Source organism: Leuciscus leuciscus (assembly GCF_965113295.1).
Source record: "Leuciscus leuciscus genome assembly, chromosome: 20".
Classification (NCBI taxonomy): Eukaryota; Metazoa; Chordata; class Actinopteri; order Cypriniformes; family Leuciscidae; genus Leuciscus; species Leuciscus leuciscus.
Window position 1 is genome coordinate 32,649,159 of NC_138744.1, and position 17,743 is coordinate 32,666,901.

Consider the following 17,743-nt stretch of genomic DNA (forward strand, 5'->3'; position numbering starts at 1 on the left):
ATATTAAGCAGACAGTCTACTAATACTCTAATGAGAGTTAGTTGGCATGTAGTTACAAAGTTACTTATAGTTAGTCAAACGTCTAAAGTGGACAATCGAAATAAAGTGTTACCTTTGATTTTATTCTCCTCTAAACCACTAGATGGCACAGAAACTGAACACAGCAGTTTCCTAAACATTTCATTATGCACATGGACATTTGGCTGATTCTCGACAAGATCCCGGGCAGCAATGGAAACTTGATTCTGCACTAATTTGATATAATATTTAATGATTTAAAATAATTTATACAGCAAACAAATGAAAATCGATACAGTTACAGAAGAGGTCTTGTTAATGTTTTTCAGTTGTCAAAGGTAATTAAATCAACAGTTTTTGATTAATTGAAGAATATGTAAAATGATGTTATTTGTGGTCAGGGCGAAAGGCACAATAACTGATATAATCATAAATAGCTGGCTGACTTTTCCTTTTGTTGACATGATATGGTTAGATTCAGATGTTTAAAAATCATTTATTAAGTTGCGTGTCCACCTTGAGATAATCACCATATTAATAATAAAGCCATATTTAAAAAATATATAATATAATATAATCATATCATATAATAAAATATATTCATTGTAACACAGAGATCCCATATGAGAAATTAATGGGGCTTGGGGCAGAAAAGCATGAATGAACAAAAATTGTCCCTGCAGAATTAAAATAAATACAAAAGGAAATGTGAAAATGTATGAAAAGTGTAGATTGCGGCTTTATAAATAAATATATTTACGGTGCATCATATATATATATATATTTTTTTTTTACATGTCTTTTTTGCAGCGCTAAGAGTTGCACCCAATCACACAAGTTTCTATTGATTTATAAATGCAATTGCCAGTCAGAAGTGTTAACACTGAAAACGCTCACTGACTGAATTCTGTACTCATGGAAATTATAATTTATTCACAGTTTGTGTAACGATTTTGTTGTTAACGCTGCTAAGATAACAATGTCTCGATTTACATACATTTGAAGTGCCTTTTCCCCAGACAGTTTTCATGCATTAATTTTTTTCTTTGCACAAGAATTGCACTTTTTGTTCTTTGTTGTTAAGAGTTAAGAGCTTCCCTAAAACAAAAACATTCTTGCTGTTACAAGATGCAGAAAAAAACATGCACTGAAAAGTTATACAGGTGGTTGACTATTTGTATGACAAAAGTGTGTCATGCATAGAAGACGCTCGGGACAGTTGAGGAAATTGATTGTGGCAGGTTAATTTTATAAAAATATATATATATTTTTGATATTATGGGAAGTATGTGATTTCTATAGAAGCTTGTTTCCACCACAGATTAAAAAATACAGGTATTTTTCTCACAAATGCGAGTTTACATCTCAGAATTGCATGATATAAAGTCACAATTGTGTGTTATAAAGTCAGAACTACGTGATATTAGAATTAAACTCGCAATTCTGCGTTTTTTCTCGCAATAGCGAATTCTGTCATGCAATTCTGACTTTTTAAAACGCAATTCTGAGAAACAAGTCGCAATTATCTTTTAAAATGTTTTATTCTGTGGCGGAAACCAGCTTCCATAGACTTCAGATGCAACCATAGGATCAATCAATAGCATAATTGTGGGGCGGTACTTCCAGTTTTCTCGACAGGAGACTTTCCATTTGGTGTAGAAATGATAAATGACTTTAAAACACACTCATGCGTGCAGAAAGAAGTGAATCCCTGCAGCAGTGCCGTCAGAGGAGTGTGATTGAGATGCGTGTTGTGTTGACAGCCGATAGAGGTCGTGACCTGCGCTGGCACCATCAGACGCTTGATCTCACTCTGCCTGAGTCTAAATGCAGGTCAACAGCAACAAGGCCTCAGTGCCGCTGAGAACAGCCCATTACACACACGTCTGTCCCTCTTCAACACACACAGAATACCAAACACACCAACATCTGTCTCACTGCAGTCTCCACGATCGAGAAAAACACTGTGCTGGTACCATGGTGCGGTGATGGCATCAGATTATGGTACCATGGTGCTCTGATATACGCTACTGATTGGTTAACATATTCATACAACACAATATTTACACAATACTCCAAAGGTAGTTTAAAGAATATCAGTGCTAACTAGTGTTGTAGTCAAGACCACCTAAACCGAGACCAAGTCATGACCAAGACCAAGACAGGCCGAGGCCGAGGCAAGACCAAGACTTTGAAGGGTCGAGACCAAGTCAAGACCAAAACCAAGACCAAGACCAAGACCAAGACAGGCCGAGACCAAGAAGGGTCGAGACCAAGTCAAGACCAAGACAGGCCGAGACCAAGACAAGACCAAGACTTTGAAGGGTCGAGACCAAGTCAAGACCAAGACAGGCCGAGACCGAGTCAAGACCAAGACCAGTGCAAGTCCCCACACTGCAAGACACACTTGTGTCACATATAGCAGGTTGGCTGACTCGATTTCCTACTCATACATTCCCGTAGCGCCACAGTGCATTTCCCTGTTGAAGCCCAGTGTCCATTGACTTCAATGGGTCTGCTTTGAACAGTTTTTTTCAGTGCTTCGAAACTAGACGGTCATTGGATAAATGCTGCGATTATGTCCCGCCCACGGACACTCAGCGTCTCTGGGGGTGAATGGGGAGTGGGCTGGCCTGGACTCCGGGCTTCTGCGTGATGATTGGAGGGTCTGTCGAAAGGCTGCATCTCCTTTTGATTGACAGCGATTTCATACAATAAAAAGTAGTGATGGGAAGTTCGGATCATTTTACTGACTCGTTAATCAAAATGAACGAATCTTTTTTTGAGTCATTTCGTTCATTTAAGGGGCTTTAAATGTTATACTTTTAACAGGCAAATTCCCCGAACACATCCACCTACTCAATCTTGATCATATTCTGAATTAAGAAATTATAATTATATTCACAGGGAACATAAATAATTACTTTACCTTCCGAGTCTTTCGTTCATTTGTCACGCGACAGACACGATGAACGACTCATCACTGCTGGGCTTCAACAGGGAAATGCACTGTGACGCTACGGGAATGTATGAGAAGGAAATCGAGTCAGCCGACCTGGTAAAGTCGCTGACGATGAAGCTATTCGAGCTCAGTCCCATCGCGGATTTTGCAAGTGAAGTCGAAAGACAAACTGCAGCAACTTATTTCTTGGTATTTGCTTGTCGAAGTTGCTTGCCAATTTTCATAATACATTTCACACAATTATACATTTATATCTTTATTATATTATTACTTATTATATTTTTATATTATTAGTAGTAATAATTACAAAATAATTATTAAAATAATTAAAAAAATATTAGTAGTAGTATTATTATTATACTTTATTATATTATTATTTATTCCTTTATTATATTTATACAATTATACCTAACTCTGCTGGCCATTGAGAGGACACTGGTCAAGTCACTGGAAAAGACGACCAGTTGGTACGACAGGGTCACAGAGCACTTTCTTGAAAAGGAACATAGGGCAGAATTTACATATAAATAAATGGAAAATTTTTATGATGTAGGCCGAAAATGAGCTTCCCCTCTTTGAAAGACCAGCAGCCATGTTACAATGTTTACATGGTACAATTTCTGGTAAGCTATGTTTTTTATTATTGCTTGACACAAATTTCACGATTTCAATTCATTTAAATTCTTGTGATTTGATTCAATATTGATCATTTGGATACATATTAGGTACACAAGATACGCGTTAATTTTTAAAAAAACTCACCTAATGCTGTAAACACACAGAGAGTCCTATCAGCTGGTAGTATTATTTAAGGTTAAAAATAACTCAAATTAAACTTGATGCTTTTTTTTATTATAATAACAACTTTATTTAACGATGTAAGTAAAATATAAATATTTAATATAGTAGCCTACACATATTTAGCAAAATACTCTCTACAGCAATTTTTTTCTAGCCAACTAACGTGCTATATTATGGTAATTAAATGACTTTCCTGAGGTAAATGTTATGTGACAATTGTTCTCCAGCTGTTTTACCTCTTTCCGTGGTTGAAAAACACTTATGATCGATATTATGTATGAGGAATATACATTTCGGTAAGTTGTACTGTATCTTTCAACAGTGTTCATTCGTGTTTATTTACTATTAGCTAGTAGAGATGATCAGTTAACGTGCCGCTAGGGATCTGTCACGTCACATTTACAAGCGCCAAAACGGTATTTATTGTTTGAATTTCGTAATAGAATATACTTTTTTTTATATCATAAGTAACCTGGTCTGTCTTGTCTGTCGGTCTCAATGTCCTCTTTGCTTCGCGATTTTTCTGTGCGTTAGAAAATGGATGTGTGGCCGCTGTGGCGTGAGAGCGTGTCAATTGCGTGAGAGTTGGCAGCCCTGGATTTGGCTCTTGGTCAGAAGTTTAACGTCTAATCACAGTAATGATGTTAACGAATAATTTCGTGATATACCCTCAGTTGTGGTCTTAAACGGGCTTGAAATAAAATCCGAGTCCTCTTCGTCTGAGACTGAGACAAGACCGAGCACTACAGTCTACAACACTAGTGCTTACATAGTATCACATCCAAAAATCATGGTATTACAATAATTTAAATGTTTCATTGACCTTTTATTACCATTATAATGAATGTTAATAGAAAATACAGATACACTCTCTCCAATAAAATGTGGAACAATAAATATTTATTGTTTACAAAACTTGGGCAATCGAAAATAATCAGCAGAAATATTTCAGTTAAAACCATTTTAGAGGGCCGAAATCAATGACTGAAACAGTGGCGTTTCTCAGATGGTGAGCTTTGTTAGTGTCTGCTTCACGCAAACAACACGGAGACGCAAGAACAGGCAAACATGTGCGCTGTGTGTGGATTCTAGGGCTGCGTTGAAAATATTGATTTCTCTTTTTTAGTGGATCTTCATTTTGATGATCGAAGATCTTTTAGTCTTTTGTTTTAAGATAATCGCAATAAGATTCGTGCTTTTATTTTCAAATTGTTATATTTCAATTTTAAAACCCAATTCAAACGATAAATAACATTAATGTGGTGTGACAGATCGCTGTGTCCACCTCAGGTCATCCTTTCCTCTAAGTTTCAAGTTTGTTTTAGTCATATAGCACAGTAATAAACAGCAGACACAGGCAACCGAAGTGCTGAACAACACAAAATGAAGAAACACAGGGCAAACCACACATTCATGAGAGAAGCTCACAGTGAATTGAAAGCCAAGGGAAAAAAATTGATGATTTTTAAGATGGTTTTAAGAGATGATTTAAAAACAGTAAAGGACTGTGCCGATCTGATAAACGCCGGAAGGACCTAGGGCCGGCAATAGCAAAGGCTTTATCTCCTCTATGCTTTAATTGCGATCAGGGGACAGAGAGAAGTCTCTTATCACCAGACCTCAGATTTCGTGTGGGATTGTATAGAGTAGTTACATCACCAAATAAACATGAATGAACATCAGAAGGTTTATTGAAAGATACAGTACAACTTACTGAAATGTACCATGCCTCATGTTATCGCTAGATCTGTGTTTTAACCTCGGAAAGACGTCAATAAAACCTCACGTAACGTTACGTTTTCCTCAGAATGGCCTTCAGGCATGGGCTTCAGTTTGGTTTGAAATGTGCTGGGGACAGAGAAGCATTCAGAAGTGCATTTTCAGAAGTGCTGGGTACAATGACGCATTCATTTTTTTTCTCTCTTTCGCGCAGGTTATGTTTTGAAAGACGATGTCCTGTAGCTCAGGCACGGCCCCACTTTTCAACAGGCCCACCCAAAAAAAAAACTTTTACTAGGCTATATTCTAATTTTGTCAATAATTATAAAAAATCGCCAATAAGCACATCATTTGTGCTAAAATAGTGTTTAGTTTTAAAAACCATTTTAGAAAGCTGGTTATATTTTGATGTTTCTGCGCAAGTTCAGCAGACAGTGAGGTTCGGGTTTGTTTCCGATCAGAGCTCGTGAGTGGAGAGCGCATTTCTGAATATTTCCTCCACTCGTTCATTCCGCAGGGTCGCTCGCTCAACCCAGATGTCCTGTTGCCTGGTTCGAAAATATGTGGAATAAGGGCTGCTTCCGACTAAAAGTTTTTTTTTTCTAGTTGCATTATACGCTGAGTTTCGGTTCATTTATGAGACGAACTCCAGTTCACTCGCCGGCGCCTCCATGTCGTGATTATCTATTGTCTGATATTTACTTCTTATTTATTAAATCCAGGCAATTGGTTCATGAAACATTGATTAAAATTAAGATATAATTAATACAAAACGAAATTCAATTTAAAGAAAGGCAGCAGTTCTTTTTGAGGTCTCTGTGAAAGTTTTAAAGCAGTCTTTTAGTGCCGCTCTCAGAGCGCTCGCGTCCGTAACCGAGAACTGCACGTTGTTTTTTCCCTCATAAATGTGAACACGAAAAATAATATAAAATGAATAATGTTTTTTTGTTGGGTCAGACAATGATTACCAAATCTCTCTCTCATATTGCTCCTCATAACCACTGAAAACGGTCAAAAAAATCGAACCAAACGTCAAATTAATATGGACGGAAGTTAAAAGTGGTGGGTACAAAATCTGGTGGGTACGCGTCCCCCCCGTCCCCCCCCCCCCGAAATCAACGCCTATGCCTTCAGGAACGAATGGCCAATCAGGGTTCAGAATTCTGGAGTGGCACCTGGGGCGGCCAATTAGATTCTAGAGGCCACTAACTCGCTGTTAATGAATGTTATTATCTGCGTGTTTGGTGATCAATATGCTGATTGAATATAAAAGTCCTTAATAATGACGTTCACTGCCTTTCCTTATCAAGATCCTTCCATTTATCACATAATGACGGGTGTAAAAATACCATCCTGTCGTATGGAGATAAATATCACTGATCATCACACTGCTTTAATGAATTGCTCCTTCATAAGAAGCCATTTCTGCCATTTCTGTTCTTCTCTAGGTCAATTTGGTTGTCCAATCCGCTGGTCTCTGTGGATCTCTGGATTCGATCAGCGCTATAATGAGAGAACCGCTCTCTGTTTTAATGTGGCGTAGCAGCAGTGTTCAGGAGGAGCATCATCTTTCAAGCTTTTTTCTAAATTCAAATGCAGGTCCCTAATAGAAGTCTAAAGTGCTAAATTATACATTCTGATGTGAGATTTTAAGAAGCGATTATGTCATTTTGTATCATTGTCATTTCATGCCATTTGTAATTTCAAAACGTCACCAGCGCACAATTTATGCCCTTTACCAGCATGAGGCCATCCAAATGTATAAATTGTACATTCTCTGAACAGGTGCTCGTCCGTGCAGAACTCATAATGCTAGGGTGTTTGAATGGTTGCTAAGGCATCAGAATCAGACAGTGAGATGAGTGGTTATTTGGAGATTGCTATCTGGTTGCTAGGGTGTTCAGGATGGTTGCTAAGGCATTGATTGTGGTTGCTAAGTATGGCTGGGTTGACTATTTATTACAATAAATATAGTTTTTAATCGCTCTTCAGTTTGATGCACCAATATTGATTCTTAAATCCCAAGTATCAATCTTTTAGTCAATGCTGTTTTCAGTTGATGCATGTGCAAAACTTTACTAAACATTATTTTACAGCACATCCAATAATCCCAACGCTTTGTCTCAGCTTTTAAACTCTGTCAATTGTATCATGAAATATAAACAATACATGTTGTTTTAGCGCTCTTCAGTGTGGCGTGACAGATCACACGTGAACCGATCATCTCTTCCTCTTTACTACTAGTTATAGCACCAAATAAAACATGAATGGACATAAAAAGATACAGAATAACTTAGTGAAATATATCATGTCTCATGTAGTCTGTGTTTCAGAAATGAAAATACGTCAATAATACAACAGTGTCAAGTAACTAGAAGAGATAACTTTAGAGAAGAGCATTTGATAAATATAAAGACAGTATTCATTCAAATATTACTTAACCTGTTAGTGAAGTTTCATTTATTGTATGTTTGAATAAATCTGCCATGAAAATGGCTTTTATTACAGCCACTGCTTGTTTATATGTCATCAACAAATTGATTTATAAAAAAATATATCAGTAAAAAGTTGATTAAAAAAACACTAATGTCTAATTTAAACATTTGTATAATGTTTGACTGTTGATTATTATAGATATAGATATTTGAACTAATTTCAAGCTTTAATATTATATACCTGACAGGGTTTACTGTAGAGTTTACAGCATTAGTTGAGACATTGATGTCCTTAAGATAAATTGACATGCACTGTACCTGATAAATAATCAAACTAATCGATATTGAATCGAATCAAATCGAAATCACAACAGAATCCAATCAAGAGCTTGTGAATCAGAATCAAATTGATTTGTGACATCTATGTCAATACCTAGCCCTATTGCTAAGGTTAACAGAGCGCTTATTTGGAGATTGCCAAGAATCAATGGCTTTTCAGATGGCAAAAGCTTCAAGATCTGGAGAGATTTAAGACTGACGCAAATATAGTTTTTTTTCTTGTTGGACACAAGGAATTTCAGAGGGTTGAAAGTTAACTGGGTAACCATGTGTTCACATCATACCACCAAATGTATGTGCCAAAACAACTGATGTAAAATACAAAATAATGTTCCTACACAAGTCTGTGTTTAAATCACAGATGTTGATTGACATTATATAAGTTACATAGTGCAGATTTTACAGTATTAGTTCACCGAAAAATTAAATTCTGTCATAATTTAGCCTCATGTTGTACCAAACTCATGACCTCAAATGTCAAACCACACTGGTTGTAGCATGTCATGTGTCCAAATGGCATGACGTTTGTGTCATCATATTTGGTGTAGTCTTTGTTAGTGTTGTAGTACTCAAGATCGGTCTTGGTCTCGTCTCGGTCTCGACTGCATTTGTTCTTGGTCTCGTCTTGGTCTCAGACTTACAGGACTCTGGATTTTATCTCAAGACCACAACTGAGAGGATATCCCTAAATTGCCGGTGAATTGTCTGATTTATTTGTTTACATCATTAATGTGATTTGATTTAAAACTTACTGCTTAAAATGCAATCAATAACTTATTTAAAATGTGATTTCTTTTGTTACTGTGGTGCCAGGTTCGAAATCAATGCAGGATAGTCTCCAAAATGCCCCAAATTTATATGAATGACCACAAAATTCAAGTTATGATTGCAAAAACATACTTGTATGAGATCTTGTTTTTTATATAACAGTATATAATCAAGCAATATCACAAGAGCAAGAGAGCTGTTTTCACGAATATGAGCACAATAGCAAATATGATGTTGATTTTATACAAACGTTCAATAAACAAGAAGTTAATATTAAGTGACATACATTTTAGACAATTTTAGACACGTTTTTGCTATTTCGGCAACATATTTCGTTATTAAATTAATCAACTGCTTTGAACAAATGGGTTGAATAAATGATTCCGTGGCTCACTCATTAAGTGTTTTGGTTTCAGTTTCATATTTAAAAGTAGACCTATCATTTTATTTTTCCATCACATTTCTATATTCAAAATTGTATTTAAAAAAAATAATCTGAACATTATTTATGCGGGTGTACCAATTCAGATGCAACTTCTGTGCCACCTCTGCAACACAAAGATTAATTTGATTGTTAGTGATTTGATTGGTAGCAGCTCTATAGTGTCTTATTATCCTAACTGTATGTATTGATTAAATATAAGACATTTCTCAGACAGTAGATGCAAATCTTTTCAACGAATTTGAGGAGTGCTGGTCTTGGTCATGTCTTGGTCTCAACACACTGGTCTTGGTCTCGGTTTAGGTGGTCTCAACTACAACACTAGACTTTGTATGAAGTTGTTGACTGATGTTTGTTATGATTTGAAAGGGAATATAAGGTTACATTTTTATCATATAAAGTGATCAAGAAGTAGAACACATCAATCCGGACTTTACATTCTTGTTTGATTCTACATTTTTCACAGCTTGAAAGCTTTGGATCCCACTGACTTTCATAATATGGGCAAAAACCACTGAACATTCTTCAAATTTAATCTTTTTTTGTTCTGTAGAAGAAAAAGCAATAGCATGAAAGTGTTCCAGTGATGCAAAATTTGGGTGAACTATTATAAATGATCATACATGGTACCTTCTTGTAAAACATTAACAAATTCAAAACACCAAAGGTTTGAAGATAAACGAGCTGGATGAAGTTTAACCTTGAAGCTGTTCGAGAACATAGGTCTGGATTTTACAAATATATGGTTTGTTCACTTCTAACTCAATAAGGCCAAAATGTAAAGCAGCTCTGTTTTGGTTTCTCTAAACATATAACCTATTTTACTCGCCAGCAGCTGAAAATGAATCATCCTGAAAAATCAGTAATCACAACAAATAAAAAGGTAAACAAGAGAAATACCCACTGAAATGCAAGTGAGAGTGTGTTTGAGATGGGGAGGAGTGGCAAACGTTCTCCAGGGCACCGCGAGGCTCTAATTGAAACGCTAAGGTTTGCTTTGAGGTGTCACAGAGTATTAATGCTGTGCTTTCTGAGCGTAAGTTAAAGTGAGGCCGGGCCAGGCGCTCACGTTCAGAGGTTGGATTCAAGATGGCAGTGCATCGGCTCTCTGATCAAGGATGATTAAGGGCAGCTGAAGAGAGATTATTAAGCAGAAGCCCGGGTGCTTTCCACCGGCCGTGGCAGACAGCGCTGATTAGCCATTACTCGGCCTTAACACAAGCAGACAGTAGCCATACCACACCGACACACACACACACACAAACACACCTCTGGGTGATGCAGATACTGAGACGTGACCAGATCTGAGTGAGCGGCCTGAGGACATCACAAACACAATGACCTCTGATTCTCAAATCACGCTCAGGATTGGTAAAAAAAAAAAAAAAAAGTCTGTATGAGCAATGGCTCAACACATGCAGGGTCATTGCTGAGACAATGTCTTTACGAGTCTTAATACGTCTATTTTGACAGGGACATTAACAGAGCATCTGACCTGACACTCTTTCATTCCCATTGACACATGGTGATTTTCTTTGGCAATGTCCATTCTGCCTGTTCGGCTGCATCTCTGTAATCTAAAATGCTGAAAACATGCTATCAGTTTTGTTACAAGGGAAAGGAAAAGGCAAAGAGAAAAGGAAGAGGGAAAATAATGGGGAAATGAAAATAGAAAAAGGACAGTGGACAGAAACAGAAAGTAAAGGAAATAGGGAAAAATGAAAATTAACAGGAAAAAGAAAAGCCATAAGAGGAAAAAAAGGGGAAATGGGAAACAAAAAGGAAACAGGAAAAAAATTTAAAAAAAGAACAAAGTAAATGGGTAAAAGAGGGGGATTTAACGGGAAAATGATAGCAGGAAAGGAAAGGAAAGGAAAGGAAAGGAAAGGAAAGGAAAGGAAAGGAAAGGAAAGGAAAGGAAAGGAAAGGAAAAGACAGGAAATGAAAAGGAAAAGACAGGAAATGAAAAGGAGAGCAGGGAAGGAAAAGAAAAGGAAATGAAAAGGAAAAGACAGGAAAAGGAAAGGATATGAAAAGGAAAGGACAGGAAAAGGAGAGCAGGAAAGGAAAGGAAAGGAAAGGAAAAGGAAAAGGAAAAGGAAAAGGAAAGGACAGGAAAGGAAAGGAAAAAGAAAGCTTAGGTGGAAATTGGAAATAAAAAAGAAACAGACAAAAGAAAGCAAAAAGGAAGAGAAAGTAAAGGGAATTGGGAAAATAATGGCATTTAACAGGAAAAAGAAAACAAAGAAAGGAAACTGAAAAAAGAACCGGGAAATGAAAAGGAAAAATAAAGGGAAAGAAGTGGGGAAATGAAAAGGAAATGGGGAAAATAATAGTGAAAAGAAAGGAAAAGGGAAAAAGTAAATTATAAGATATGGGTAAAAGAATGGCGAAATTAAAAGGAAAAGGGAAAGTAAAGAAACAAATGGGGAAACAAAAAGAAAGAAGTAAAGGGAAAGTGAAAAAGAAAGGAAATTAAAAAGGAAAGGGAAAAATTAAAAGGGAAAATTAAGGTGAAAAGGGAACAAAGGAAATGGAGAAAAGAAAGTCATTTAACAGGAAAAATAAAAGGAAAGGAAAATATATAAAAAAATATATCTAACATATTTAAATGATTAAATAATTATATTAAATGTGGTCAAATGTATTTAAAAAAACGAGTGTATTCCTGCTGTTTCCTGGAAGTGCTCTATTCCACAAGCTTTCACAGAGAACGACTGAACGTTTGGTTGTCTTAATTGTGCAGACAAGACAACAAAGCCCTTTTGTCCAGCACTGAATAGTGACATCCTCACAGGAGAGAGAAGTTAAAAATAGTTGAAAGCGCAAACAATAGAAATTAATGAGCTAAATCTTTCAGACCCGTCCCAGGAGGCCGAGGGGTTTTAGGAGACAGAACGAGAAACTCTCCCGTCTGAGAGACACGACCTGCTGTCATACTTGATGTTTCCTTCACATAAAAGGGAAATAAAATCCCTCACCGATCTGTGCGTGGCAGATTCTCCAGACTGCTTTAATCATCAGCGCACACACACACACACACTCCTGTGGTCTCTCTCTTCTCTGCTCTGAGCACTAGATGTCTCCTTTCATCCACCGATGAGAGAGAGAGAGGAGTCCTGACGCTGTGTGTGAAAGAGGGAAATCTAGAGGCATGACAGAGCGGGACATGGGCCATCAGAGGGTCTCGAGCAAACCATGCTTTTAACGCAAGACAGATCAGTGAGGAAGAGCCCGAAACAGAGTACTTTTCCTTTTTCTTTCTATTCTTTTACTTCAAATATATTTGGTCTATGGTAAGAATAATAGCATAAATCTTCTTATTTTGCTATAAATGCATGATTATTTTAGTTGCATTTAAAGAGGCCATATTTTACCCTACTACAAATTATTGTTGTTGTTTTTGGGCTCTACAAGAACAGGTTTTCATGCTTGAATGTCCAATAAACACATTATTTCCCCATATTCTCCATTGTTGCGGCTCCTCTCTTCCCAGTCTGTCAGTAACGCTCTGTTTAGTTCCTGTCTCTATGAAGCCCCTCCTTCTGAAAAGCACACTGTGCTCTGATTGGTCGGCTGGATCAGTGTGTTGTGATTGGTCAAGCGTTTCGAGTGTGTTTGGGAAATGTCCCGCTCCTTTCCATAACCGCCAGTTTAACACACTACTAACTAACTCAACCAGGCCCCGCCCCTTTATTCTGCGTATGAATTATTTAAATGAGGAATATTGTGACGTGTTCGTTCCGGGAAGAAACTCAAGACTACAATGGAGGCGATTCAGGGAGTTCAGAAACACTGACACTGATATAGAGAAGAACTGTGTGACTTTGCAGAGCTTTTTCATGCTCAAACAGCAACATTACACACTAAAGAAAGATGAACATGTAAGAAAGAAAAAAAATCCCATTAGTTGACTGCAATAAAACACATGCCGTTTTGAGGGCACAGGAGCATATCTGCAGGAAAGCACATCACTCATCATGATGGAACTGGACTGGTTATGTTGGTATGCTATGTGCCGCCTACATAAACATAATAGTTGAGAAAGCATAACCCCGGGTTCTGTCTCCCTGAATACTGAAACACTGCATTACTGATGGCTTGCTCAGTGCTTAAGGCGTGTGCATGGGATATGAATAGTCAGAGGGCGTGTGAAAGGATCTCTATTCGTCATTTCTATTAATAGGCTGAGTCCTTCGAGCAGATCACCCTGAGAGCTGGACTACCTGCGCCCGTCTGTAACGTTCACAAGCATCAGCACTAAACATGGGCACACGTAAAGTTTTGAAAATGTTATCCTCAATACGTAATTTACAATTATTCTGCATTCAAAAGATTGGGGTCAGTAATTTTGTATTATTATTAGGGATGCACCGATATGAAAATTTTGGCCGATACCAATAACCGATAATTCTTTATACTTGAAAGCCGATAACCGATATATTGGCCGATAAATCAAAATTTGTATATAATTTGTATATAATTATAATCAAAATTTGTATATAATTTTTTTGAAAAACTGATTACAAAAACAAAACTCTCCATTGAAATCCATGTCTCAAGCGGACAATTATAATGTTCTCATTATAATTTTATGTATCCGATATGACAGACTTTCACTGCACTTGTTGCACTGAACCATATTTTCCTTTTTTTAAGTGATTCCAGTCATTTCAAGCAATTTAAAAGCATAATGTTGAACAGTGCACATCTGAAGTGTCTCAGCTGAAGGAAATACTACATTATTTATCTGCTTTAATATATCGGATACATTTTCTTATCAGGCCGATAACGATAACATTAAAAATGAACATATATTGGCTGATACCGATATGGTGCCGATATATCGTGCATCCCTAATTGTTATTATTATTATTTTAAAGAAATTAATCATTTTATTTATCAAGGACTCATTAAACTGAACAAAAGTAAAGGCTTTTGCATTGATACAAGAAAATTCCATTGCAAATTTTTTACTATTTTTGGACGTTCTATTTCTCAAAGAATCCTGGAAAATGTCTCTTGGTTTCCAACGATACATTGATAATCACACTTGACACTGAAGACTGCAGAAATGACTCATGGAAATTCAGCTTTGCCATCAAAGGTAAAAATAAAACATTAAAATATATTAAAATGTAAAAAAGAGAGAGCCATTTAAAAATGTTAATAATTACTAATTAGTCTCCTGGACTTTTAAAACATTGGTACTCTTCGGTAGTCCGGCTATCACCAAACCAAGCTCAGTCTTTTAAGATTGAACATTAGTCTGGGGAGTCTGCTCTGTATTTTTCGACTGCACAAGAGGCGTGATCAATGGGCATAGTTCAAATGACTGTACGCAATTGGATAGTCAACGATCAGACCAATCAGACCAACGATCCGGGTGACGTGCTTTGCAGTGAAAACTCCAGGCAGGAAACGTGTCAACAAACGTGTTGGTTTGGAGCATTGATCAGCGGTTTGCAGAAGCAATGGCATCGAGCGATTTTTGCAGGTTGTGCAAAAAAAAAAACATGAAAGTGAGTGGTATTTACACCCACTCAAACAATTTGTTTGCTAAACTAAAGCAGCCATTGAGCATCGTCGAGAGGTTAAAAGGAATTGGATTGGATTGAACCCGCCAATAGCGCACCAGGTGGATAAGCCAGTTTGTGATTGGTCCCCGCAAATTTGTAACGGAAGCAGGATAGAAGAATGTACAGGTTTCCAGCCTGAGCTGCAGGGCGAAATCAGATCGCCGGCAGATCGGGCTGGGTTTACCCAGTCTAGCTCTTCGGTCATTTTCGGTCACCAGCAGCAATATCACCCTGTAGCCCAAGACTGGTTGCCCACTGAAGCTAAGAAGGGCTGAGCCTGGTTAGTACCTGGATGGGAGACTCCTGAGAAAAACCAGGTTGCTGCTGAAAGAGCTGTTAGTGAGGCCAGCAGGGGGCGCTCACACTGTGGTCTGTGTGGGTCCCAATGCCCCAGTATAGTGACGGGGACACTATACTGTCAAAGAGCACCGTCCTTCGGATGAGACAAACTGAGGTCCTGACTCTCTGTGGTCATTAAAAATCCCAGGATGTCCTTCGAAAAAGAGTAGGGGTGTAACCCCGGCATCCTGGCCAAATTTTCCCATTGGCCTCTGTCCATCATGGCCTCCTAATCATCCCCATACTGATTGGCTTCATCACTGTCTCCTCTCCACCAATAAGCTGGTGTGTGGTGGGCGTTCTGGCGCAATATATGCACATTGGTGGGGGTTGAGGAGATTCCCCCCTTCCATATGTGAAGTGCTTTGAGGACCCAGAAAAGCGCTATATAAATGTAACAAATTAATATTTTTGAGAGAAATTATTATTTTTTTTTTTCAGTATGGTACGAAACTTGGTAAAGGTTTTGACACCTGCTATGTGAACACACAAAAATCATGGATATGATTTGAACAGCTTAAATGGTCCTGAAAATAATAGTCACACTTGTGCTCCACGCGGTCAAAAATTAGCGCATTGGAAATGAATGGGAGACAAATTTCCTCTAGTGGAAGCGTTTGGTACTGCAGCCAAACACAATCTGACTGAAAGCAATTTTTTTTTTTTAGATATCAAGTCAAGTCAAGTTTATTTGTATAGCGCTTTTCACAATACAGATTGTATCAAAGCAGCTTCACAGTATTAAATTAAAATAATACAACAAAGTTTGTTTCAAGAGGAATTTATTGATTGATAAAATTAAATTAAATATCCCCAAAATATCCCCAACTGAGCAGGCCAAAGGCAACAGTGGCAAGGAACCGAAAAACTTCATCAAGTGACCTAATGGTGTCCTAAAACTCCATCAGGTGACCTAATGGAGAAAAAAAAACCTTGGGAGAACCCAGGCTCAGTCGGGGGCCAGTTCTCCTCTGGCATTTATGAGCTAGAGGCCGGATTGTAGTTTGAACTGTAGGATTATATGAATGCCTGGCTGAAGAGATGCGACTTTAATCTAGTTTTAAACTGGGAGAGCGAGTCTGAGCAACGAACAGTATCAGGAAGACTATTCCAGAGTTTTGGAGCCAAATGTGAGAATGCTCTCCCTCCTTTGGTGGTTCTGGATATCCTAGGTATGACCAAAAGCCTTGAATTTAGTGATCTTAAAGAGCGCGATGGATTATAGGGTGATAAAAGATCCGTTAAATAGACTGGAGCTAAGCCGTTTAGGGCTTTATAGGTCAGTAGCAATACCTTGTAATTAATACGGAACTTTATAGGTAACCAATGCAGTGATGATAAAATCGGTGTTATATGATCATATTTTCTTGATCTAGTAAGAACTCTAGCGGCGGCATTTTGGACTAACTGTAGCTTGTTTATTGAGGATGCAGGACAACCAGCTAGTAAAGCATTACAGTAATCCAGTCTCGAGGTCATGAATGCATGAACTAACTTTTCTGCATCAGAAACTGATAGCATATTACGTAGCTTAGCAATGTTTCTAAGGTGGAAAAATGCTGTTTTTGTAACATATGAAATATGATTTTCAAAAGACAGGTTGCAATCGAGTATGACACCCAGGTCTTTTACTGTAGAGGATAAAGTAACAGGACATCCTATGATGTTAAAGTTGTATTGTGCGAGGTTTTGTGGGCGGTTTTTTGAACCGATAAGTATTACCTCTGTCTTGTCTGGATTTAATAAAAGAAAATTACGGGTCATCCAATCTTTTATATCTTTAACACACTCTGTCAATTTGGAAAATTTTGCGTTTTCATCCGGCCGTGATGAAATATATATTTGAGTGTCATCAGCATAACAATGGAAACTAATTCCATGTTTCCTTATAATATTTCCAAGTGGCATCATATATATTGAAAATAACAGAGGGCCTAATACAGATCCCTGCGGCACTCCATAGTTTACTGGAGTTATGATCGATTTTTCTCCATTTAAATAGACAAAATGGTAGCGGTCAGATAGGTATGATTTGAACCAGCTTAGTGCTTGTCCTTGAACACCAGTATAATTTTGTAGTCGATCTAAGAGTAATGTATGATCTATAGTATCGAACGCAGCACTAAGATCAAGTAAAACTAGTATTGAGATACAGCCTTGGTCAGAAGCTAAAAGTAAATCATTTGTGATTTTAACGAGCGCAGTTTCAGTGCTATGATGCGGTCTGAATCCAGACTGAAACTTTTCATAGATCTCATTTTGTTGCAAGAAAGAGCCCAGTTGAGCGGACACCACTTTTTCTAATATTTTAGACATAAATGGAAGATTTGAAATGGGTCTA

The 17,743-nt window shown here is 37.5% G+C and overlaps 1 protein-coding gene across 2 annotated transcripts in view; it reads right to left on the reverse strand.

Moving 5' to 3' along the window:
* ascc3 (activating signal cointegrator 1 complex subunit 3) overlaps nt 1-17,743 on the reverse strand; it is a 238,871-nt gene that overhangs the window by 75,068 nt on the left and 146,060 nt on the right. The gene's annotated exons all lie outside the window — the stretch shown is intronic.